Genomic DNA, 25030 nt, shown 5'->3' with positions numbered 1-25030 from the left:
TGTGCAACTCTACAATAAGGAAGGGAAAGAATCTTTTCCAATCAAGTTCAGCTCAAAAGCTCCTGTGAAGGGCTCTGGTCCAGCTTGGGTAACACATCTGACTGCAAGTGACTTCTGAGCGGTCTGTGTTGGGAGAGAGCTGAGGCATTCTGTCGGCTCACATGCTCTCTTGTTGGGCAGGCCTCCTGCCAAAGAGAAAGGAGGAAGCTTTCTCATTGGTTCATTCATTCATTTGTTGATTCATTCACTCATTCATCCACCTGTCTGTCCATCCATCCATCCATCCATCCGTCTACCCATCCATCCATCCATCCATCCATCCATCCATCCATCCATCCATCCATTTTCCGTCCATGCTAGTGCCATTCCTTGTCCTGTGTGTGGAGGATATGAAGGTGAATAGAATACTTGTATTCTGCCTCTGATAGGTTTCCAGTCAGCTTTTCCTACATGTTCAGCTAAAACTGAGACAGAGAACTAAGTTATCTCAACAGGTGGTGACAGTACACTCTTTGGTGATTTGGGGAATGACTGAAAATGGTTTGGAAATAGATACAGGAGGTCAGAGGGAGCAGAAGGAATCTCATTAGGAAGACAATGACAAATAAGGCATTCTCAGCACTGAAAAAGCATCTGCTAATTATTGTTGGATTTTAATGCCTGATGCGCTTGGGCAAATGGGGAGTTATCGGTTTTCTTGAAGCACAGAGAGCGGGAGAGGTTCTGGGGCTTTCGTGCATGAGTTGAGCAAAGGAGTTTGGAGTTTACCCCCTGGTCAGAGGGGAGCCACAGGACAATGGCCATTAGGTGCTCGTTTTTGAAAACGAGCTTTGGAATTAATGAAATTCGATCAGGTAGGGGGTGGGTAGGAGAGAGGGAGAGTATGTCTGAAGTTCTCTTCAAGGATCGAAACAGTGCTCTGGAGGGCTTGAGAGGAGACCAGAGAGAAACCCTGGTGATGACTGTGTTGAAGGTTAAAGACTCTGAGCACAAAGAGCCATAATATCCTCAAACCTCTCTTCCCTCCATGCCATGACCATGACCGCAAGGCCCTGCCCAGCCACTACATTCCTTGACCCCTTTGGCTTCCTTTACAGAATCTACCTCTAGCTGGCCTTCTCCTTTTCCTTCAGCTGGTTGATTTGCCTGGTGCCGTCTGTCTCCCACAACAGAACGTGCCCCTTGCGAACTCTCACGTGACTCTGGTGTCCGAGGCTGCCTCGACATCTAGCACAGCATCTGGCCCCACTGGGGTGTTCAGTAAATATTCACTGAGCTGGTTCACCCATCCATCTATTTTTCATTCATCCAGTCATTAGTCAATCATGCACATATCCAGTCACGTGTTCAATGCACCATTTAATGAGTGCCTTCTCCAGCTGTTTCATAAAAAAGACATTCTTAGTGGATATGTGGGTGTTTGAAAGGAAATAATGTCTAAATCGATAAGCAGAAACTAATAGATATTTCAACTGTGCTTCTGTGTCACAGTTTAGATCTTGCCACAGGCCCTTTACGTGGACTGCATCCTCCCCAGTGGAGAATTCTTCCTTTTGACAGGCAGCCCCAAAGAAAGCAGATCTTCTTGAAGTATTTGCTTGTAGACGGGTAGAGAAAATCACACTTTGTGTGGAGGGTTTGTTCTCAAAATCATGGTTGTGGGAGATGTAGAAATTGGGACACCCAGACATTGCTGGTGGGAATGTAAATCGGTGCCACTGCTTTGGAAAATGGTTTAGCAGATCCTCAAAACATTAAATGTGGAGCTCTCACGTGACCCAGAAGTCCCACGTGTAAGTAAATATTGAAGAGACATGAAAATATAAGTCCGCACAGGCAGAAACTGGTACATGAATGCTCATGGCAACGTTGTTCACAATATCACAAAAGTAGAAATAGCCGAAGTGCCCATTTTCTGACCGTGGGCTGCACACATGTGGTCTACCCAGATAAGAGGCTATTACTCAGCTGTAGAAAGGAATGAAGCCCTGATCTATGTTACAGTGTGAATGAGCTTGAGAACATGATGCTGAGTGAAAGGAGCCAGGCACAAAAGGGCACGTAATGCAGGATTCCATTTATATGAAATGTCTGCAACAGAGAAATTCATCGAAACAGAAAGTAGATTTGGGGTCTCCAGGAGCTCGTAGGGGGAGAGGAGTGAGGAATGAAGTGACATCTAAGGAGCATGCGGTTTCGCTTGTGGGTGACAAAAATATTCCAGAAGTAGATAGTGCTTATTGCAAGCTGAGTCTATCAAAACCCCATCAACGTATCTGCCTTACAAGGTGAATTTAATGATAGGTGAATTTTCTCTTAATGTTCTAAAAGCATAGCTGATTTCCCATGGGCCACGTAAGCAGGTTCCGCGAGAGGAGAACTTCAGAGGTTCTCAAGCCACGGGTCCCCTTCTGTCCACAAGGGAGAGAGTTTGTGCAGATATCTATGTGGGCAAGAGAACTAAGGATTATTACCTCAAAAGAGGAAGTTTGGAGAAGCCCGGGTATTAAATTATTTGAAGTCCTGCTTATGTGATTTTTGGCACTCGTGCAAAAGAGCTGAAGCCACCACGGGTGCCTGGGGGGCCCAGTTGGTTGAGCGTCTGACACCGGCTTGGGTCATGATCTCACAGTGTGTGAGGTGGAGCCCCGCATTGGGCTGGCTGCCGTCAGCACAGAGTCCGCTTCACATGTTCTGTTCCCCTCTCTCTCTCCGTCTCTCTCCTGCTCACACTCGCACACTCAAAAATAAATACAACATTAAAAAGAATTTAAAAAAGAGAGCCGAGGCAGCCAGTTGTTGCTGCCGAGAAGCATCTTGGAACTTTCTTTGTATTAGGATTTGAAGAGCCTTCCAAAGCCTCCTAAAGGATTTGGATTTGAATTTATAGCAAAAATGGCAGAGGTAAGACAGGCATGTCAAGCTCCCTAGCACCCGTCCAAGGAAGACAACACTAATCAATCCTTGCACGCCTCTCCCCAGAGTTCAGATTCCTTCTCAGGACAAGCCCCCCTCCCCACCCCATCCCCTGAGCCTGTGAGGACCCATCTACATTCACAAATGTGACGAAACCTTTCCTGTTTATGGTGCAGTCTGAGGGTGCCAGGAGCAGTAGCGACTAAGGATCGCAGCATAACATCCGCGAGGTTTCCCTTTATACCGGATGGTTCCAGACACTGAAAAAATAAAAGTAAACCTACTCCAGTTTCCTCTGCTGGGCATCAGAGGCATTCTGTCAAGGAAAGCATTACGCCCAAGGCTGTAAAATGTCAATTCTTGAGGCAAATACAGACCCAAGACTTGCTTNTAGGTCATGATCTCGAGGTTCGTGGGTTCGAGCCACGCGTCGGGCTCTGTGCTGACTGCCAGCTCGGAGCCTGGAGCCTGTTTCACTCTGTGACTCCCTCTCTCTCTGCCCCTCCCCTGCTCACACTGTCTCTCTCTCTCTCTCCTAGAAATAAATAAAACATTAAAAAAAATTTAAAAAAAAATCAGATGCCCTCAAAAGGCAGCGCTGGCATTCCCGCGTGGAAGCAACTCGTTTCGGCTGTGGTGACTGCCTCCCTCCAGCGAAGCCAGCTCGTTCCAGTTTGACTTGTCCCAATGCCCCCAGACCCAGGACGCCCCCCGGATGCTGTGCTGTTGCTACGGGCCACACGGGGTTGTGCTGTGTGTGTTGTGTGTGTGTGTTGTGTTGTGTTGTGTTGTCTGAATGGCATTTCACCCCACGCCTGTATTTATGAGAATTTGGGGGTAAATTACCTTCTTCCCAATTGAATTCTATTGTGGAAGTACAGGGTTACAGGACGATGAGTTTGTTTTGTTTCATTGGTGTAAATCTAGATGTTGATTCAAGTGAGGGCCTGGTGTCATCTCACCCTGGCTGTCTGTAGGGGACAGGACTGTAGGTACAGCAGAGATGCCACACGCCGAGTCAAGGTTGTTGCCATTGATGAGTGCGGACAGAACTTTCTCAGGCAGCTCAGAAGAAGTCTCTTCTAGGCAAGGATCTCGTCAACCTCTGTTCATGGTGGAGAGAGCGCCAGCTCCATCAATGGGCCCGCGGCTTGTAATGCCGAGCACATTGCTTGTGCACCAAGAATCTCCCCGTGAAGGGCCAGGGCTGGGCTAGATTCTGAATTCCCAGCTCCTTGAGAACTACTCAGTGAGACTGTGAGGGTGGAGGTCCCGCCTTCTCTTGGCAGCAGGGACCACACCTTGCGTCTGCCGGGCCCTGTCCGCTTGGGACTTTCAAATTTCTCTTTATGGAATAGGTGGTTGAGAGGCCACTGCTTGCATTACTCCCGTCCTTTTCCTGGGAATCACAGAATAAACTCTCCACTATTGATGCCTCATGCCGTAAGTGCATGATGCATGATTCTATTATTTCGCAAGTGCTTTTGTTTCCTGATAGACACTTCCTAAGCAGCTTTCATAGAAGTTGGAGAAATTCTGTAGAACTTTCTCTTATGCTTCCCCCTGAAAACCTGTTTATCCTGCCAAAATACCTTATGAGGGTGTGTGTGTGTGTGTGTGTGTGTGTGTGACTAATCTACGTGCAAACTCCAAACATCTAAGCCTTAGCTTCAACATCTGTGCCAATGGAGCCTAATTAACAGCTCATCTCTCCAGCAGGCCCGGTGCGCGCAGTCAGAGCGGGTGCGGGGAGCCGGGCACGGCCATATGCTGGGCTCTCACCACATAAACGCCTCCTAATCCCTTCTGGGGCGCCGTTTGATGCATACGAAGGCCTTGGATCTTCTCCGAAGCTAACAAGCGTTGATGGTGCTTTTAAAATCCCCCAGTGTCAAGGGATGAGATGCTAATATGAACACATGCTACAAATGAGGGTAAGTTAAACTTTGTGCTGAGACATATTGTCCTGCCTGGGGTGCTCTGAAGTTTTGATAGGGGATAGTTTTCAGAAGATACTTACTTAGAAATAATAAAACCTTATGGAACATGTTTTGGGGCAGGGGCACCTGGGAGGCTCAGTCGGCTTAAGCATCTGACTCTTGACTTGGGCTCAGCTCGTGATCTTGCGGCTCGTGGGATGAAGCCCTGAGTCAGGCTCTGAGCCTACAGTGTGCAGCCTGCTTGGGATTCTCCCTCTCCCTCTCTCTCTGCCCCTCCCCTGCCTGTGCATGCACATTCTCTCTCTCTCTCTCTCTCTCTCTCTCTCTCTCTCTGTCAAAATAAATAAATAAACATTAAAAAACAAGACAGTGTTTGGGGGGAGAGCTTTTTCCCTAGAGGAAAAAACTAACATGTCTTGGTTTTGCCATAGTGATGGCCCATCAGATAGAGTCCAGGGTTGTCCTGGGCCATCAGTGGAGCTTGGCCGAGAGAGGTCAGGGAGCCCCGCTGTGCAGATGCCATGTGTCTCTAATTAAGGTGAACAGTGGACATTTCTTGTGGTTCTGGGATAAAAATAGCCAGTGAATATGTTCACCCTCCAGGTCTCACGGGAGCTCTAGGGAAACACAATTGAAAATATCTTCTGCCAACTCAGAAAACCTTGCCAAAAAAAAAAAAAAAANAAAAAAAAAAAAAAAAAAAAAAAAAAAAAAAAAAAAAAGCAGAGGCGAAAGAAAAGCAATTTCATTATTGAGTCCATATTAAACCAGAATGTGACGTGCATCACCGGCAATCAGATGGCAAAGCCAGAGATGTCACCATTTGACAGAGCCACGCAGATATAATCAGTCTCATACATGTTCTCATAATAAGTCCATTTTTCTCATTTTTAACTTTGATTGGCCCCTAGAGAACCCTGGCCGGTTTACTAATTGCTACATCCTCGGTGTGTGTAGTGCTTAAGAGAGTGAACATCAGGCCTGGGGACACAGGCAGGCAGGAGAAGCGACAAATGGGCCCAGATCCCCCGGTTCAAGTCCTGTGCCCCCTCCCTGAGAGTTTAGCTGGAAGACCCTGGAACAGTCACAGAGTTCTCGCTGCTTGTTCATTCTCCTGTGTCCCAACTGGACCCAGTGCTTGATGGCGAAGGGTCATGGCTTCCATCCTGTGTGTTCATGCTGAGCTGTTAACCCAGATCGGTTAGGAACTTGGCCTTGCATCCAGGTATCATGAGCCTGACACGAAGCTCGATCTCACGAACTGTGAGGACGTGAACTGAGCCAAACTCAAGAGTCAGGTGCTTAATTGACCAAGCCACCCGGGCACCCCTTCCCCAAACCACGTTCAGTAAGGTTTTGCTATTTCTAGAGAAGTATCTTCCCAAACTTATCCCTTATCCTGACTCAGCTCAAATCCTGACTCTGTCTCTTGCAGGCTCTGTGCCCTTGATGAATTGGCTTCTCTTAGCTTCAGCTGGTGCCTTCTGGTGGAAGAGTCAGCATACTTCATGCCACACGATTGTCATGAGGATTAAGTGCATAAAGGACATACTAAGTTCTAAGAACAATGCCCAGTGCATGGAGCGCGCTCCACACAGGCTCGTGATGTTAAGGCAACGCCCCAAAATGTGCGCAAGTGCTCTTTAAGGGGAAGAGAGTAATGCATCATTTTTGCAAAACTACATCAAGCATATGAAACAGCCTTTAGGTTTGTATCAAAAATGACTGTTGAGGGGCACCTGGGTGGCTTAGTCGGTTAAGCGTCCGACTTTCGCTTAGGTCATGATCTCGCGGTTCGTGGGTTCGAGCCCTGCGTCGGGCTCTGTGCTGACAGCTCAGAGCCTGGAGCCTGTTTCAGTCTGTAACTCCCTCTCTCTCTGACCCTCCCCTGCTCACGCTCTCTCTCTCTCTCTCTCTCCTAGAAATAAATAAAACATTAAAAAAAATGACTGTTGAAAGGTTTTTTTTGTTTTTTTTTGTTTTGTTTTTTTTTTAAGTGGCACTTGGGTGGCTTAGTCAGTTGAGTGTCCAACTCTTGGTTTCAGCTCAAGTCATGACCTCCCCGTTCGTGGGTTCAGGCCCCACGTCGAGCTCTGTGCTGACAGCATGGAGCCTGCTCGGGATTCTCTTTTTCTCCTTCTCTCTCTGCCCCTCCCCAGCTCATACATTCTCTCCATCTCTGTCTCTCTCTCTCTCACTCTTTCTCTCAAAATAAATAAACATTAAAAAAGTTTTTCTTAATGTGTTTTGCATATCTTCATATAGATTTGTGCATTTTCTGTGTATGTGTGCAAAACTTGCCATCTGATTCTGTAGCTTTTCTTCCTTGCTACGCAGCTTCCCATCTGTCGGGTTGAGAGCAGGGTGATGAGGGGAGTTATAATGCTCGGCCAGGCTTCCTGAAGTTGAGACAGACAGATCGATTCACTGGCAAACTCCGCGAGAGGCCAGGGGTGAGCGCACACACTAACCTCTCCCTTCTCTTTTTAAAGACAGTGAGACGGTGGGAGGCATGGATGCCGGCTCCCTGCGAGTCCTGCCCTCTGTTCCTCTCAGTGACCTTGGGCTGGTGACGGGTGCCGTCGGTCCTCAGCTTCCTCTCATTCCATTGGGAATGATAACAGCGTTCCAGATGATAGTTCTATAACCCAAGACCTCTATATTCTATAACTCAAATGTGTGTAATGCATGTACATATAAAACATTTACCTTCTATGAAGTATACATGAAATACACAATAACCCATAAAGCATACATACAAATTGTACCTGTACTATGTAACATTAATATATGTAATGAATACATAATGCCTACAAATACAATGTATTTATATGTTATGTAAGTATAAAATACGTATAAAATGCATAATAATCCATTAGACACAAATTATATATCATTGCTATACATATATATGTACTATAATACTAATAATGATATATATAATGTATTGTACTATATGATATACATACACATTATATATGATTGCTATACATATACACTATGTATATATACACATATATTCTATGTATATGCTATACATATATACTGTATATACTATGTATATATGTATACTAATAATACACTATAGTGTAATATGCACAGTATATATGTATAGGCATGGTATATTATTACTATTATACTATACATAACATATATGTATAGTCATACACTATACGTACTACATATGTATAGTCACATACTGTATTACTATACATTGTATCATTACATATTATGTTACTGACTGTACATGGGTATTGAACCCACACCCAGAGCGTCTAACCAGTATGACCCCTCTTCTTGCGATGACCTGAGGTGCTTTGCCCCTGTGATAAGATAACGATGCAGGAACTGCGACCCGGTGTTGGGCTACTACTATTGCCCATATGAGGACAAGTCAGGAGGACCATCTGCTCGACCGCAGTTGATCACAGGTGAGTGAAGCTTTGGATCAGGGGACGACTGTACTGTCTGCCCAGCCTAGAATCATCCATGCATCTAAGAAGCCTGGCCCCTTGTAACTGCAAATGACATCAGAAACCAAAAGAGCCTGGAGAAGCATGAGAAAAGCAATGAGTGGGGTTAGAAAAATGTGCGGCGAAGGGCAGAGAGCCTCAGTGGGGAGGCACACATTACACGTATGAACACGCATGTAAACATGTGCATTGCTGGGTGGGGGAGGGGCAGGTAGAGACACACGTCCGGGAGGCAATGGAGAGGAGCCCCGGTAGATGTGACCGCTGTCCACCAGCAGGGTGCGTGCGCATCCGCAGGGCCCTGCTCCTGAGGCCGTGGGGGCAGGTCTCACGATGGTGCAGGAGGCTCTGGCCAGAGGGGGCTGCCCTTGACCTCAGGAAGAACACCGCTGCCTGCAGACTGAGCATCTTCTGAAGTTCCACCTTCCTGGACACCTACTTCTCACTCTTCATGAAACTTCTGAGGCCATGGGGTGGCAGAACTTCTCGAGAAAACTCATGACCCGACACTCACTGTCTTTCAGGGAATGGAGGAAGCTTTCTGTTTTCCACTTGGTTTGCTTTTTCCTTTTTGACCGTCACTAATGGAACATTTAAAAGTCAGCTTGGGGACCCTTTCTGAGATCCTGGACTGAACTCAGGTAGCCAGGGACAAGCTGGAAACCTGCCCATCTGCCCTCTGATTTTCCCAGGTGGCGTCTCCGTCTGCGCTGCAGATTGTTGCGGGGGGCGGTTACAGGCACATCTCTCCCGTGGGAGAGTCATGACCTCCGTGGTCCGGGAGAATAGCCCCCAGGGGGTGGGGGTGTATTTATTTATTTATTTATTTATAATGGGGAGGGGGTGGCTTTTAAACCCAATTTCCCAAACACCTTGCTCCTGTAGCCGAATCTTTTCCTTATGTTTCGTGTGCTCTGGAAAGCATATGTATACATTACATTAAAAAATATGTTAGGAGGGTAAATCTCCTACGTTAGGTGTTCTTACCACAAGAGTTATTATTATTATCATCATCATCATTATTATTATTATTTGAAAAGGCCAGATTTCTGACAAATTGGGTGCCCTGGCTTCCCCAGGAAACAGAGACTGGGAATTCGTGAGCAGAATTCAGAGGTCATTTTCCCGGCTGCTCCCCTCACCAGCTGTGGGCCTGCGTTCTGTTTATCCAAACACTTGATCAAGAAACACGGGGACCCACGTCTCGAGCAGCAGACTTGCATCTTCTTGGTTGCTAACAAAACAAAACACAAAGCAGCACCATGAATTTGCTTTCGTAATAGGTCTTCTGTAACAGGTGTAGCCGAGTCTATAAAGAGACACCCAGTATAAACACCCTGGAGGGAGAAAGAAGACAAAGCAACTCTCTCAAGTATCATCATAAATAAGCGATTTTTGTTGTTGTTTTGCTTTGACTTTGGAAATAGCTATCAGCTCACGGAATCCAGCGTTGCTGAGGCAATGAATCCCCCAGCATGGGGGCAGAATGAGGGAGCCGATAAGTGCCTGGGGCTGAGTATCTGATTTTTGAGGCAGAAGAGAAGCTGAAATGAGAGGATGAAGTGCCTATTCTGTGTGTAAACAGAAAGTGGATTAGAGAGGAAAGCGTTTATGTCCTATGAAGTCTAACAGCCGCTTAAGTGGATGCTATTATTTGACAGGCAGTGTGGGCTGCTAATGGCCGCTCTGCTCCTCTCCCTGTTTCGTAGCCGTGCAGATTGAAATGATAGCAGAGGAGTCCTTAGTGACGGAAGGTGCCCGGGGTCGTGCACGCTAGGTGGCTGCCGCTGCCCCTCTGGGAGACCACGGGCGGCTAGAAGTAGCTCCGTGGCTGGAAACCGAGTAAATCCGCCAAGGGAGAGCAGCGATGTTGCCCCAGCAGCCGATGCCGTGCTGGACGCCGCCGGGGACGTTGTGAATTAGAAGAGATCTCTGTGTTGGTCTTTGTCTGTGGTTCCTGGTTCACAGCCCCCAAGACCCTTGGGGTTTTCTAAGTGGTAAGAGCAGTTTTGAGCCTCTGCCGTTACCATAGTGGATCTTGTGTCTTGAGTGGGGAGTCATAAAGGCAGAAGGGCTGTTGGATATTCATAAGGAGCCCCTTATAACCACACAGGCTCCCGACCCACCCTGTTTCCTGCCTCTCCTGGAGCCGGAGCTGAGCCCTGTGAGATCCCCACCCGCACCTGTCCTGGCGATGTGAACACCACCATCACTCTTACCTACTATTGCTCGTGTCGGGTGCCGGCCTCGGNCCTGTACAGCCGCCGCTGACGTGGGCACCCCCGATTTCCCAGGAGAGGAGAGGGAGGACCAGAGTGCTCCCAGGCCTTGTCTGAGTTAGTGTGGAACAAGGCTACGGGGCTAGTTTTGTTACGATCTGGAGCTCAAACAACTGCTTCCCCAACTGCTTCCCACTGGAACGCTAGGGGCTCTTTGAAACATGCGGATGCTGGGCTCCGACTTCAAGTCACCCTGATTAAATTGCTGTGGGCTGAAACTGGGGAGTAGGATCTCCCCGGGAGGTTCCATAGTGCAGCAAAGTTCGGGAACCCCTGACCACCTTCTTCATTCTGGAACTGTCTCTCCCACTGGCTGGATCCCACCCTTGAGCAAAGACAAGTTGGGGTCAAGAGACAGCGTCTTTGTTTCCTGGGTTCGGGGCATGAAGCCGCAGTTGTGGCGGAGGGTGAAGACCCTTCGTGCCTGATGGCGAAGATGCTGTAAATGGATCTGTGGACACGCACGTCTGGCCAGGAGAGAGCCACGTCCTGACATTTCATGACCATAGTCCCGCGACTGCTGGACAACTGAGGGTTTCTCAAACACCCTTAACGATGATCATGCTCCTTCTGGCTTGTTTGTGTCCCCAGACCCACCCGGGGGAGTGAGGATGAGGAGGACGAGGAGAAGAAGGGGCGCGGCTGCTCCCTGCAGTACCAGCACGCCACGGTGCACGTCCTCACCCCGTTTGTGGCCGAGGCGCCCGACTTGGGTCAGCTGAGCTACATGCTGGGCCCTGACTGGCAGTTCGACATCACTGACCTGGTGATGGAGTCCATGAAGGTGGAGGAGCCGAAGATCGCGCAGTTACAGGGTGGCTGGACCCTGGTGGGCCGGGAGCTGGGGATGACCAGCGTGCGGCTGTAATTCACTGCCTGACCCTTTCCCCAAATACTAGACCCATTCTTTGCTCGTGTCCGGATATGTTAGTGTGAGGCGCTTCTGTGCATGTGAGTGTCTGTCTGTGAGAGGGGATGATGAAAGCAATACACGGAGTTCATCGGTTTGTGCCCCGTATTCAGAAATTTGTTTCTAATTAACCACAGAAAGCTTTTCAAATTAAAGACCCTCTTTTTTTTTAACATCTTTTTTTTTTTCAAATTTGTATTTAAATTCTAGTTAGTGAACGTACAGTGCACTGCTGGTTCCAGGAGAAGAATTCAGTGATTCATCACTTACATAGGACACCCTCCTTAATACGCGTCGCTCATCTAGCCCATCCCCCACCCACGTCTCTCCGTCCACCCTCAATTTGTTCTCTATCTTTAAGAGTCTCCTCGGGAGCCTGGGTGGCTCAGTTGGTTAAGTGTCTGACTTCGGCTCAGGTCATGATCTCATGGTTCGTGGGTTCAAGCCCCACGTGGGGCTCTGTGCTGACAGCTCAGAGGCTGGAGCCTGTTCAGATTCTGTGTCTTCCTCTCTCTCTGCCCCTCCCCTGCTCACGCTGTATGTCTCTCTCTCAGAATAAGTAAAACATTTAAAAGAATTTTAAGAGTCTCCTATGGTTTATTTCCTTCTCTTCTCTCCCCTCCTTCCCATGTGTTCACCTGTTTGGTTTCCTAAATTCCACATGAGTGAAATCACATGGTATTTGTCTTTCTCTGATTGACTTATCTCACTTAGCAGAATACATTCTAGCTTCATCCCCATCATTGCAAACGGCAAGATCTCATTCTTTATGATGGCTGAGTAATATTCCATTGTGTGTCCAGCCACAGGACACTTGGCGAAGTCTGGACACATTCTGCTTGTCGTGTGTATTTGCAAGTACCCGCGTGTTTCACAATGTTAAGCCTTCTCTTTTGTTAGACTATTATGAAAAATATCTCATAGTTATTTTAATAAGATGGCTGTGAAGAGATTATACAATGGATCGTTATCTTTACAAAGTGTTTAGATATTCCTTATCACACCACGACTTAGGGCTTGCCCAAACCTGATTTTGCAAAAGCTGGTTTACTGATACTGCATTAGTCCAGGTCTGAAACACTCTGGTTGCAGATTGTTGCTTTATGAGGTGAAGTAACATTTTAGGGCCATTAAGATTCCTTTTTCCACGGAATCTTCTCAGCAAGCTCAGTGATGCCACAAGGCTCTGTAATTACTGTCTGATAAACATCTAACTATCCAAAGAGAAAGAATTAAAAGGGGGAAGAGGGCGAGACACCATTTCCCTAAATATTTTTAGTAAAAAGATGTCAGAATATAACTATTCATTCTGAGCAACATGTCACATTTTCTGTGCTTTAATGGGCTAACACCAGCAGGGAGATAATATTCCTTAATTTGGGGGGAATTGTCGCTAAATTAAATCAAGCTCTTTGGAGAACATAACTGACTAACGTTGTAGAAATCAAAGGAAATAATATGTATTGGGTAGATCTATTTATCATTCCGTGTTTTCCAATGAGGGGGATGCAATTAAACATTAAAAATGTTCTTCTAAACCATATGCATTTCAGTGAGTCGCCCAAGCCCAACACCATCTGTCATCGGGTACAAATCTACTGTCTGACAAAGTCAAGTATCCTGACCTATTGCTCTTGGGAAGACCACACGCCGAGGAAATGTGGGAAATCTTATTGGACCCAAGAGATAGAGTGTGGAAGAAAGCTGGCAAGGGCTGAGGGCAGGGAAGTTTCTAACCAAGCAGAAGGCAGCTCTGGACACACTGGACGGTGCAACGGCCCCAGGGTTCTGCTTGATAGCGAAGCACAGATCTCACACACGTGGGGAATGTAGCTTCAGAAACCCTTTGTCTGAAGTCCTGCACTGGAGGTGGAAATCAGACTCGCTTCCCTGGGTCACAGTGACTTAGATCCAGAAGGCAAGAGACGGATTCATCCTGCGTGATGACAGGATTTCAAAGAGCAAAGTTTCCGATAATCTTTGCGTTTAGAGAACAGGGTTCCTCAGGGGCCAAAAAAGATAGCAGCCACCCCCCAAAAAAGGGGTTGATTCTGATACTGCAGCTGTATCTTGTCCCTGGGAGGAGTGTTTCCTGCTAATGTGGCAGGTGACTTTAGCCACGTCTGTCATCGCAGCCGGATAAAGGGAAGGGCAGGTTTTTCCTCTCTTGGTCTGAGTAGTTCCTACTTTCTGGAGACTCATTTAGCGCTGAGAACACACTCTGGGGTTTAAAGGATGATGAGCAAAGAAATTATTGAAAATAAGGCATCCACCTGCTTACAAAGCCCCACGTTCTTTTGCAGGAATTTTACCAGTTTCTTTTCTTTTTTCCCCCTCATTAATGATGTGTGGAGCAGAGACGGGCTTGCTCGCTTCCTTTGAAGGTGCTCTCCCCACTCTCTGACTCCATCCTGGCCGAGAAGACGGTGATCGTCCTGGGTGACTGCGTCACCGTCGCCGACCTGGGCGTGCAGCTGGTGGCTGGCTTGTCTCTGCCCTGCAGCCTCACAGAGCGGACAAAAGAGCCATCGTCTTGATGGTGGCCGCCCAGGACGTTCTCCAGGCCCCTCAGCAGGTGGGATTCCAGAGTCCTTTTGTCCCTGGTCATTGAGACCACTTCCCTCCCCCTCGCATCTGCAGACGGCATCAGTAGAGCACCTGTAGCTAGGACAAGTCTTTGCAGCTTCTTCCTGCTTCTATCCAGTCTGTCTCATCTCTGAGAAAAGTGCTTCGGACTTTGGATAAATTGTCCTCTTATATTTTACATACTGACCATGTGTCCANGAAACTACTGATAGACCATAACCAAAGGATGGCATATATTAACTTTTCCAAAATAAGTAATCATTGATACTTGCAAATTCTATTTCTGCCACTTAAACAAGTATGGCTAATGGGCACCAGACATCTGTTGGTTTATATTAATTATGGACAACTTTAAACTTGTAGCAAATCTAGTTGATTTATGCCAAGGTCATTGTGTCTTTCAAGCATGCCAGTCCCCACAGTACATCATTTCTCAGATACTTCAAATGAGCGTGTCTTCCTAATACAGAATGCTTGAAGTGATATTATCTTGAGCCTGATTAGTTGCACCTGAAAATGATTCAGATGCATCATGTGATCTTTCACACTCTTTGGAGAATTCAAAGTCAAATTCTGTTATATGACATTCAATACGTTAATATACACAGCACTGCATGCACCACGGTCTACACATTTGCTACTCACACCTGTACGATTACAGTCAGTTATTTATGCCAGTTTGATATATGACAGCAACCGATCCAGGTTTTAAAACATAGTTATTCTTCTCTGTCTAGGTATTGAAAACATCTCTCGTAGGAAACCACATATGTGCTTTATACATTTGTGTACGTGTTTACCCATTTGAAGGAAGTGAATTATAACATAAAGCTTTAATTTCATTTTTCTTTGTCACTGGATTTTGTTCAGTGATGGTTCAGTGACACCCTTAGACATTTATGATCCCAAGGATTTTTCAGTTACTGTGTCGTCATTGGATGAAATGGTGGTGTCTGTCCAGGCAAACATTTAGTCCGAATGGCTGGTTGTGGTTGCACAGGGTGAAGGACAAGGCCCCCTAATTAAATTAGAAATGATGATTAGTGAGCCCTGTCAGAAGACCAAGAGGAAGAGTGTTCTTGCTGTGGGTAAAGGAAATGTCAAGGTCAAATTTGAACCAAACGTTGATGAGCACCTGGGAGGCACCAACGATATCGAGGACTTCAGTCGGGAATATAAAGACCACTTCAGTAATTCCATAGGGCGTGAAGGAAACCAGGAGAGAGCGGTTCAGGAGTGGTTCCAACATGGCGCCTCTGTTGGCCAAGAGGAACGTAGCAACAAAAGCACAACCCCACAGTCCCCCCTGGAAGGAAAGGATAAGAAGTTACTCAAGAGTGGCGGTCCAGACGCCTTCACAAGCTTCCCCACTCAAGGGAAGTTACCGGAACCCAATAATCCCAGTGACCTTACAGTGAGCTCAAGGGGGTTAACTGACTTGGAGATCGGCATGTACGCTCTGCTCTGTGTCTTCTGCCTGGCCATTTTGGTCTTCTTAATCAACTGTGTGGCATTTGCTTGGAAATACAGACACAAAAGATTCGCTGTGAGCGAACAAGGCAACATCCCCCACTCCCATGACTGAGTCTGGCTTGGGAATGAAGTAGAACTTCTGGAAAACCCCGTGGACATCACCCTCCCACCAGAGGAGTGCACAACCATGATAGACAGGGGGCGGCAGTTTGAGGAGAGGAACTTCCTTCTCAACGGTGGCTCCCAGAAGACTTTCCACAGTCAACTACTCTTTCACAAACATGACTAGGGAAAAGTCTAGTCCTTTCTTCAAGATCTGTTTGATTGTCATACAAGTTCTGTTACCTGGGATTTGTCATGTCTTGCCTTGACTGAGTGCCCATGCTGGACATTGGTTTTCTCCACCTGCCCTCACATCAGTGTTCAGGGGCAGTGAATAAATTCATGTCCCTACTTTATCTTTCCTAGTTTTCTTTATTTGAAATATTTTGTATCTGAATTGTACAAAAGGCTTCACTTAATATATGTGTCAATAAAAAGTGCTCTTTAACAAATAATTTTCTATGAAGCTTTTTTCCCACATAAATTTTGGGGAAATATTGACATCACAAACATGTTTATTGTGTTTCCTCTGGTCGCTATAGCTTCATGAGGAAACTAATGCGGCTCCTTCCTTGGGGGCGTCCAATCTCTCAAACTATTGTTAGCTGTATTTATGAAGCACTATGAGCGTCAATTTTTTGCACCCAAAGTGAAATCTAAAAATAGTGTTTATATGTACAGCGAAGGAATTGCCAAGGAAACAGCAGCAGATGAGACCTGCCATTTGTGTGAATAAAAGTAAAGAGAAATGGATGATATTCCAATTTAACAGTATGTTGACATCCAGCTGTATGATAAGAAGTGAGATGTTCACAATTGTTTTTGTGGTAGAAACAAAACATCCAGGGGTGCCCAGGGGGCTCATTTGGTTAAGCGTCTGACTTCAGCTCAGGTCATGATCTCATGGCTTGTGAGTTCAAGCCCCACGTCAGGCTCTGTGCTGACAGCTCAGAGCCTGGAGCCTGCTTCGGATTCTGTGTCTCCCTCTCTTTCTATCTCTCCCCTGCTCACCTTCTCTCTCTCTCTCTCTCGTTCTCTCTCTCTCTCTCAAAAATAAATGAATATTTTTTAAAAATTCAAAACATCCACAGGATGCACAGTGGAGAGAGGAAAGTAACTGGCCTGGATGTGAACACACACGCACACACAAAACACACACAAAAATCATGAAAGGAAATGGCAATTCCAAGATTGAGCTTTTTTAGGGAAAACACAGTGGGTGTAAATCCATGGCAAAGAAGGAAGAAATTGCATATTGCATGATTCTTGCATAACTTATAAAGTATAACATGTTACTGGATAAACCACAGAAATGGTCAGAAGCAAAAGAATTCAGGGTAGTAAGATTAAGTACAATTTTTTTAGATTTTTTTTTTTTTTGAGAGAGAGAATGGGCGAGAGAAAGGGAGAGTCAGAGAGACAGAAAATCCTAAGCAGGCTCCACATTGTCTGCACAGAGCCTGATGCAGGACTCGAACTCACGAACCGTGAGACCACGACCTGAGCTGAGATCAAGAGTCAGACACTGAACCAACAGAGCCACCCAGGTGCCCAGGATCTGTCTATCTTAATCATTGTTTTCATGATTATCAAGGAGATTGGTATCTATTGTAAGGTATCTAAAAAACGTATACATGTATAAAGGAAAAAAGATAAAATGTCAGAAATAACCACTGACAATAATGACAAAGATTATTTAAAAAGTGGCTGAGGCTTGCAGGAAGCGTTTTTTGTTAGCCTTTGGATGATTCCGAGGTTTCCCACAGTATCCCCTGGAGGGGTAGCCTCACCAAGCAGACAGAACATGCTAATTCCAACATAATTATTCAAATGAAGTCGACTCCTTCTCACTTCACTTATCTCCATTTGGATACTTGACATTTGGCTCAAGCATAATGGGAATTCGCTTCTGAAATAGAAGCGTCTAAACTCAGTTACAGGGTGAGTCATGCACAGTCAGCCAGGCACGTCCCCTGGAAAGGAGACTTTGGGGTGAGGGGTTTGTGTGTTGGGTGGGGACACAATGGATGTCACCTCCTGGGCCATAGCCTGTTGATAGCAGCCTGCGCACCATGACACCTCCCCCGGCGAGCTGGCTGACTCGTATTGGTGCAGGACAAACTGACAATGTGGACACGTGGCGGAGGTGGACGTCAGGACTGGGAAATGTACCGCGTCCCTGAAGAGGAGTTTGTGGGCAGAGATGATGTGGGCTCGCTCAGCGAGATACAGTCGCTCCTGGGCAGTCCATCTGCAACTTGTGCTAAAGCTCAGCATAAAGTCAAAAACCGGACCAGGGCTGGGATCCCCTTTCCAAACTGCCCCCTTTCCCATATGTCTGCGGGGGGTGTAATATTTGTTACAGAGCAAAAGAATAAACATTTTGGTTTGAAGCCACGGGGCCTCTAAATGTCGGCGAACTCTGGCACTGGCTCTCATCCACTTAGCAAAATTTCTCCGGCGTTACGTCTGCTCTGAAAGTTCCTTTGCTAATTAGAAGCCGTGGGCTGTCCTTACTCTTGTCTTCCATCTACAGAACAGACATTGTGTCCTGAGAAGCGAAACGCAGCGTGGAAAAATGGACACAAGTTATTAGTTCTGAGATGCAGCTCCCTGGGGTCATAGGCCGTTTGCCTAAATTGAGCAGGGTTTTCGTGGATGAGACACTCACATTGTGGGTCTGAGCAAACAATTCCATCCAATGCGTGCTATAGATAAAGGCCCTCACTGCAGGATGGAATGACTCAGATTAATCCTGGTCAATCCGTCTTGGGAGCCACCCAGTTTTGTGCATCCTTGAAGACACAGAAGGTACAGGTGATTCTCTGAGAATTCACCTCACACACTGCGGTTGTGAGAGGTCCGTCCCCTGGGTCTGGCTGGGGGTACCATTTTGGAGACCAGGAAATGGGGATGGGGAAGCGGAGACCTCACAGAGACAGTGGGGTTGAAATCCACAGGCGCACTGAGTCGGGAGACAGCAAGGACAGAAGACATTCGACATCTTCCCTGGGGATAAACAGCACCCAGCACCTCCCAGAAAACACCACGTGTACAGAGCGGAACGGACTTCCTCGCTTTTATTTTGCAAACAGACCGAGTTATTCCCAGACCGAAACCATCCAGAAGCCCCTCCAGAACCCGGGGGACAGAGAACATCGAGGCAAGAGGGAAGGAGAGTTCCTGGTTTCACGGCCACGTGGGCAGCTGAGTTTACCGTGACTGTGCGGTTTGAGCAGAATGCCGATTTCACCCCATTTCGTGGGGGCGGCAGTGCAGGCGGGGCCGTCTGGGTACAACCCCAGTCAACAGCGACGGCAGAAGGAAATTGCCTCCCATCTCAAAACAGCACCGAAACGGGTTTTTCTCCCCTCAAAAGCCTCAGCCCACTTCTCTGTCCGTGTAAACACAATATGAGTGCCTTCTGAAATAACGGCCATCTCCCGGGTCGAAAATATACCTGACTAATATCATGAACTCAGGGCTCAATATAAGGTGTCAGTGATCCGGCTTATCCCTCTGATGGAGAGAGGGGGCTGGCTCTGCTCCGTGTGCTGGTTCCCAGACCGGGTTCCAAGAATACTCTGGATTCCCTGCCGTTGCTGTCCACACACTCCATTTCCCCCAGCGTTTTGGCAAATAGGACTGACCCCACTGGGTGGGTGCATGTTGTCTGAGGTTACGACCCTGGTCCTGCCCTCCAGTGATCCAGGTGCTTGGCAACCAGCCCTATGAGTTCACAATATTCCCATGTAAACATGGGATTTTTTTGCAAATCAGTTAAGGTAAATGTGAACTTAAAAGTCTTAAAAACAATAAGAAACTTTACCTTTAAGAAACATTTTAGGGGTACCCGAGTAGCTCAGTCAGTTAAGCATCCAGCTCTTGATGTGAGCTTAGGTTATAATCTCACAGTTGGTGGATTCGAGCCCTGCACTGGGCTCTGTGCTGACAGCATGGAGTCGGCTTGGGATTCTCTCTCTCTCCCTCTCTGTCTGCCTCTACTCTGCTCATACTTTCTTTCTCTCCATCTCTCTCAAAATAAATAAATAAACTTAAATAAAGAAACATTTTCTTTATTCCTGTAGACACCCAGGCAAGATTTTCTATAGATGGTTGTCCCAGTATACTAAAGATAGGAAGAGGTCAGGTATTTTTCACATCCCACTCAGGTCAAACCAAATTAAAACTCAGAAGAAGGAAATATTCAAGGTCTAGCAGATGGTTCTCTTCATTCCTCTTTTGAGCTATATTTGTGAACAGCTTGGATGTGGGCATGTATGTGTGTGTTCATGTATGTGTATTTGTGTGCATGTATGTGTAGTGTGTATTGTATGGTGTGTAGGTCGGTGTCCGTGTGTGTTTATGCATGTGTTTGTGTCTGCATATGTGTTTGTGGTTGTTTATGTGTGTTGCTATGTGCATGTACCTGTGCATGTGTGGTTTTTTATGTGTCTTGTGTGCATGTATGTGTTTGTGTTCATGCACATGTCTCTGTGTGCTCCGTGTGTGTATGTGTGTGATGGGGGCAGGGCATGGGCCCACGATCTGTCTGGTGCTCCACAGCAGACAGAGCTCTAGAGACCTAAGAAAAATGCAAGACAGCTGGGGATTCTGGTTGGATCTCCGAAGATTTGTGCAGACATCTCAGCCGAAAGACTGGCAGGTGCATTTGCCAAGTTCTCTCAGCTGTATGTGCACTTTTCAAAGCTACCAGCATCACCCTGGCCATTTTGGCAAATGCCACACTTTGCTTTCAGGATGAAAAGAGAGATCTCCCTGGAAATCCAGGGTTTGAATCGCTTGATAAGTCTTAATAAATCCCCTCAGCCAAGCCTGTTCTTTGTCCGCACCCCATAGGAACTCACAAGTAAGTAGGCACCAATGGCAAAGGGTCTTTGTGAAAGAGTCTGTGAAAGGCTGTGGCTGCCTGCTTCAAAAGGGCTGGCAGAATATGAATCAGATGCTCTTGCAAATTCCCAATCCATTCTTCCCCATCAGCATAATTCCCAAACTATAAAAAATATTTTTCACTAATAGTTTCATCCAGTTTGTTTTCTAACAGAAAACAGAGCCGAGCCACTGGCCACTGACAGTTCTTGCTTCTCCCTCAGTGTGCACTGATGCTTAGTAATTGCATTCCAGGATAGAAGAAAGTTTGAAATGTAACTCAAAAAAAAAAAAAAAAAAAACAAATCACTTGATTTAGAAGTTTCTGTGCAAAGTACAAATGCTGCATTTGAGGGTTTGTTTGTTTTTTTTTTTTTTTGGTTTTGTTTTGTTTTGGTATTAAAGTTCTTTCCAATTTTAGTATATGTGCTGCCGAAGCCAGCCCGGTATTAAAGGTCTTAATACCTTTGTTGAAGATTTCCTACTGAATCTATATAATGCATATGCATCACCACAGCAGGGGTGTTGCTTGTTTTTAGAAATCTTAAAATACAGAGCAAAGTGTGGGGAAGAATTGAATATAAACTCTTCCCTAGCTGGAGACCCATAGGTGGGAGTAATCCAAGGGCTTTAAACTCTAGCAGGGAAATAAATGTTCTTCTCAATCTAAGAAGACTGAGATGCTATCAACGGATAAAACCAGTCGGTATCTGTGTTTTAGGAGAAGCACGAAAATGACTGGTTTTAATTGTTGACTAGGTCATTTGTTTAGAAGAAATGTGTGCATTGTATTTTAGGTTGAGGGTGGTCCCTCTGGAGACAGCTGACGTTGGGAGTAGAAAGAAACTTTCTTTTCATTAGGATAAATTGCACTTTAGAGTGAGATGGGTGTGGTTTTGAAACCCGGGCTCTGTGTGAGGCTCACTTTTCTACCCATGTAAACACGTTTTGTGTGTCCGGGACGGCTTTGGTCACTCCTGACTTGCCACACTCCCATTACTTCTTTCCGCCCCACATCACACAAAAATAGGGGTCCCTCACATTTCTCATATAGCATNGTTTGAGTCCCGCATCAGGCTCTGCACTCAGTGAGCACAGAGCCTGCTTGGGATTCTCTCTCTCCCTCTCTTTCTACCCCTCTCCAGCTCGCTCTCTTTTTAAATAAATAAACTTCAAAAAATAAAAATAATAGATTATAAACAGGTCTGATCCAGTGAGAAAATATACAAAAATGGCAGGTATAGGCATGGCTTATGACACGTACTTAGTTCATACCTCTCCTCTCCCCCTTCCTTGGGGAGGGGTTTTCTTTCCGTTTGAGAATGCTCTTACTCTAGTTCCAAGGCTCTCCCTCCAGGGCAAGTGTTTCCCAACCATGAGAACATCGTAGGCGGATGCGGGCGGACCACAGCCGGCGTCTGGGAGCGCACGCCTCCCGGTACAGGGACTTTGAGTTCTTTCTAACGTTTTGATGATTCCGCCCGCACGTCTGTGTCCTGGTGCTGGACCCAGCACCCCGCAGCTGCACCCAGGCTGCACCCCGGCAGCCAGACGCCACGCTGAGAGACGCCAGCGCCCGCACACGGAAGGATTCAAGGGCTCCTTCTTGGCTCAGAACACAGAACCACAGCATGGGTTTTGCTGGCCTCTCTGGTTTCCACCATTTTTTAAAATGCTTATTTATTTTGAGAAAAAGAGAGGGAGTAAGTGAGCAGAAGAGGGGGAAAAGGAGAGAGAGAGAATCCCAAGCAGGCTCCATGCCGTGAGCACAGAGCCCAATGTTGGGCTCAATCAGACCAACCGGGAGATCATGACCTGAGCCGAAATCAAGAGCTGGACGTTTAGCTGACTGAGCCACGCGGGCACCCCTCCACACCCTCTTAAATACCTACCCTTCGTGGGGAGCCTTGTCTTCCTAAAGGTCTCCTACTGTGGACCACGTCCTGAATTCCAAAAACAGATTAAAGGACCCCCACTCCCTATGGGTGAGTTTCTGGGGACCCTCACTGCCTCTGAGGTTTAGACAAACCCAAAGAGCAGCAAGGGTCAGCGATGGGAGCAGAAAAGCAATTAACACAGAAAGGATCCAACCCAGGGGAAAAGCAGTGTTTCTAACACACTGCGGAAGTTACTTGATATTCTACGAATGATCCAGGCTCTCAGCAGAAAAGGGGTTTATGCCGTACCAGCGGCACCTTAATGCTGATAGCGTTGCTTCTCTATGATCTGTGTTTAAACAACACGCCTTCCTACCACCTGTTCATGTGTGTGCCGCACGTTAGTCCCCAGCCACGGTCTCAGGGCAGTGGGTTGGGTCTGGGCTCCTGGGGCCAGACGTGGGCTGGTGCAAAAATTGGGAGATTGTCCGATGAAGGGTCTGTGGGAAACTGTCTGGAGGACAGTGAGGTGGGGCTTTCTGCAGGCAGAGGAGGGACAGGCGGCCGGCGGGACCGGTGACGCGCCCACTCAGCCCTGGAAGTTGCAGGGCAGGTCAGCCCAGCAGAGAACTTACTCGAAAAGAGAATCAGGGTGCAGGGTGGGCGTGTGCTGGGTCCGGAGCATGAAGCTCTTTTACTGAGTTACCAGTTCAAGGAAGACTTTCCCTAACAGCTTCTCTCTCTTCGGGATCCCTGCTCAGACCCAAGGGGGTCACAGGATGGCTAAAAGGCTGAGGCTTGTCGAAGCGAGGAGGAAGGAACGCTCCTGTCATCGGCTTCCGGCTGGAGGCAGACCCAGGCTAGGGGAGGGCGGTTTGCGGCGACATCCAGAGACGACTTTGATCTTCAGCCTGGACAGGACGTTTTAATGAACGCAGTGAGCTTGTGCGCATTAGCTGTACTGTCCAGGGATGGTTGTAAAGAGTCAGAGGCAAACTGCCAAGTCAGGGAGAAGGGTCCCCACTAGATACTTGTGAACCCGAGTCCAGCCTGGGGACTTCTGAGGGCCACCCTCCGTTCTGGTGATTCACTAGGATGAGTCGCAGGTCCAGGAAACGCTGCTCTGGTGACTGCAATTTTCTTACAGGGGAAGGATACAGTTAGAACACGTCAAAGGAAGGGGCGTGGGGGGGGAGGTCCAAACGGGAGCTCCTGCCGCCTCCACCCTGCGGAGTCCTGGGCCGGGCACCCCTCCCTGCTGCGACATATGAGGCACAACCCAGCATCTCCCGCGAGGAAGCTCACCCGAGCTTTGCGCCAGAGTCTGTGCGGACGTCAGTACACAGGTATGAATGATGCAACTCTTTCCACCTGGTTTCATTCAACTTCCGGCTCATCCCTGGCTGGAGGTGAGGCCGATGCTCAAATCCCCCAACCTCTAAGCAACTGGGTGATCCTTCCGGCCTGGCCGAGCCCCGCCCCAGTCATCTGGTTAGCATAAACTATCAGGTGTGACCCGAGGAGCCACATGCAACTCAAGGACAGGGCCACCGGTGAGGAAATGGTGTGGCTCCTGGCTCCCCTCCCAGCAGGCAGGGTGAAGGACAGGCCTCACTCTGGACGGAGTGACTTCTTCCGTACACAGTGGCCCCTTATGCGAACAAGACAGAAAAGCGAATTGATGCAGGGTCAGGGGGATCGTGTCTTCTCTGAATAAATTTGAAAGAGACGATGGGAGACCTATATTTGTGTGACGGTCCCGTGTCACGTGAGTGCGAACGCGGACTCGGGGGGTAGGTAGGCGCGGGGTTGGGGTAGATGCTGTGCTGTGACCAAAGTCACAGTTACGACGTCATTGTCGTGATTTCTTCTTCCTCCACTGTGACCCCAGGGAGGGCAGAGCACCTGCAGGGGCTGGCCTCTGTCGTCCCGTGTGACATCCCGACCGCAGGGCCACCCCAGCCACGAGGAGGAGAGCGTGGTTGGAGAAGCAGCCTCTTGGAGGCAGGCAGGTCTCAATATTAGGATTCCGTTTTGCAGATGGGAGCCCTCGCGGTTAGAAGTCGCACAGCAGCCCTGTGCTTTGGTGAAAGAAGTGAAGCTAAGGTTCAAGGCCTCCTCCCATCCCACGCTCGTTCCCCAAACGCCAAATCAGAAGGCCACCGCTGCCCTTGGGACGTTGAGGCAGCCGATGGTGTCAGCCTGCTGCCCTCTGACATTGAGCGCAGGAGACACTGGGCCTCTCTGTCCCCCGTCACCGGGCGCTGGCCGGGAGTAAGGGCTCCAGTCACTTCCGCGTCTGTAAAGCGAACGGTAAGTCAGTCCCTCGAGCTGAGAAGCATTCAGTGCAGCACCGGCAGGCTGTCATCTTGTCACCTCCCGAAGACGGAGGCGAGGACGGGGGCTGGGTTCGCGGGTGAGCTGGGGATCGAGCCGCTAGGTCCTGAGATGCGGGACGGAGCAGTGCCCCAGCTCTCGTAAATATTCATCTCGCAGCGCATCCAGTTAGCGTCAGGGCGTGAGCTGGCAGCCGAAAACCCAGGAGCCCGCTTGCAAAGTTTGGAGCAAGTAATTAAGACTGCAT

General features: G+C 47.7%; 1 pseudogene; it reads left to right on the top strand.

The window, feature by feature from the left end:
- LOC144218106 (transmembrane protein 132B-like) overlaps positions 1 to 15866 on the top strand; it is a 38724-nt pseudogene extending 22858 nt beyond the window's left edge.
- Positions 15867 to 25030: the final 9164 nt, after the last annotated feature.

This window comes from Crocuta crocuta, unplaced genomic scaffold (genome assembly GCF_008692635.1).
Source record: "Crocuta crocuta isolate KB4526 unplaced genomic scaffold, BGI_CrCroc_1.0 scaffold29, whole genome shotgun sequence".
Classification (NCBI taxonomy): domain Eukaryota; kingdom Metazoa; phylum Chordata; class Mammalia; order Carnivora; family Hyaenidae; genus Crocuta; species Crocuta crocuta.
Note: the sequence above shows the minus strand (reverse complement) of the source record. Positions and strands in the feature narration are given on the sequence as shown.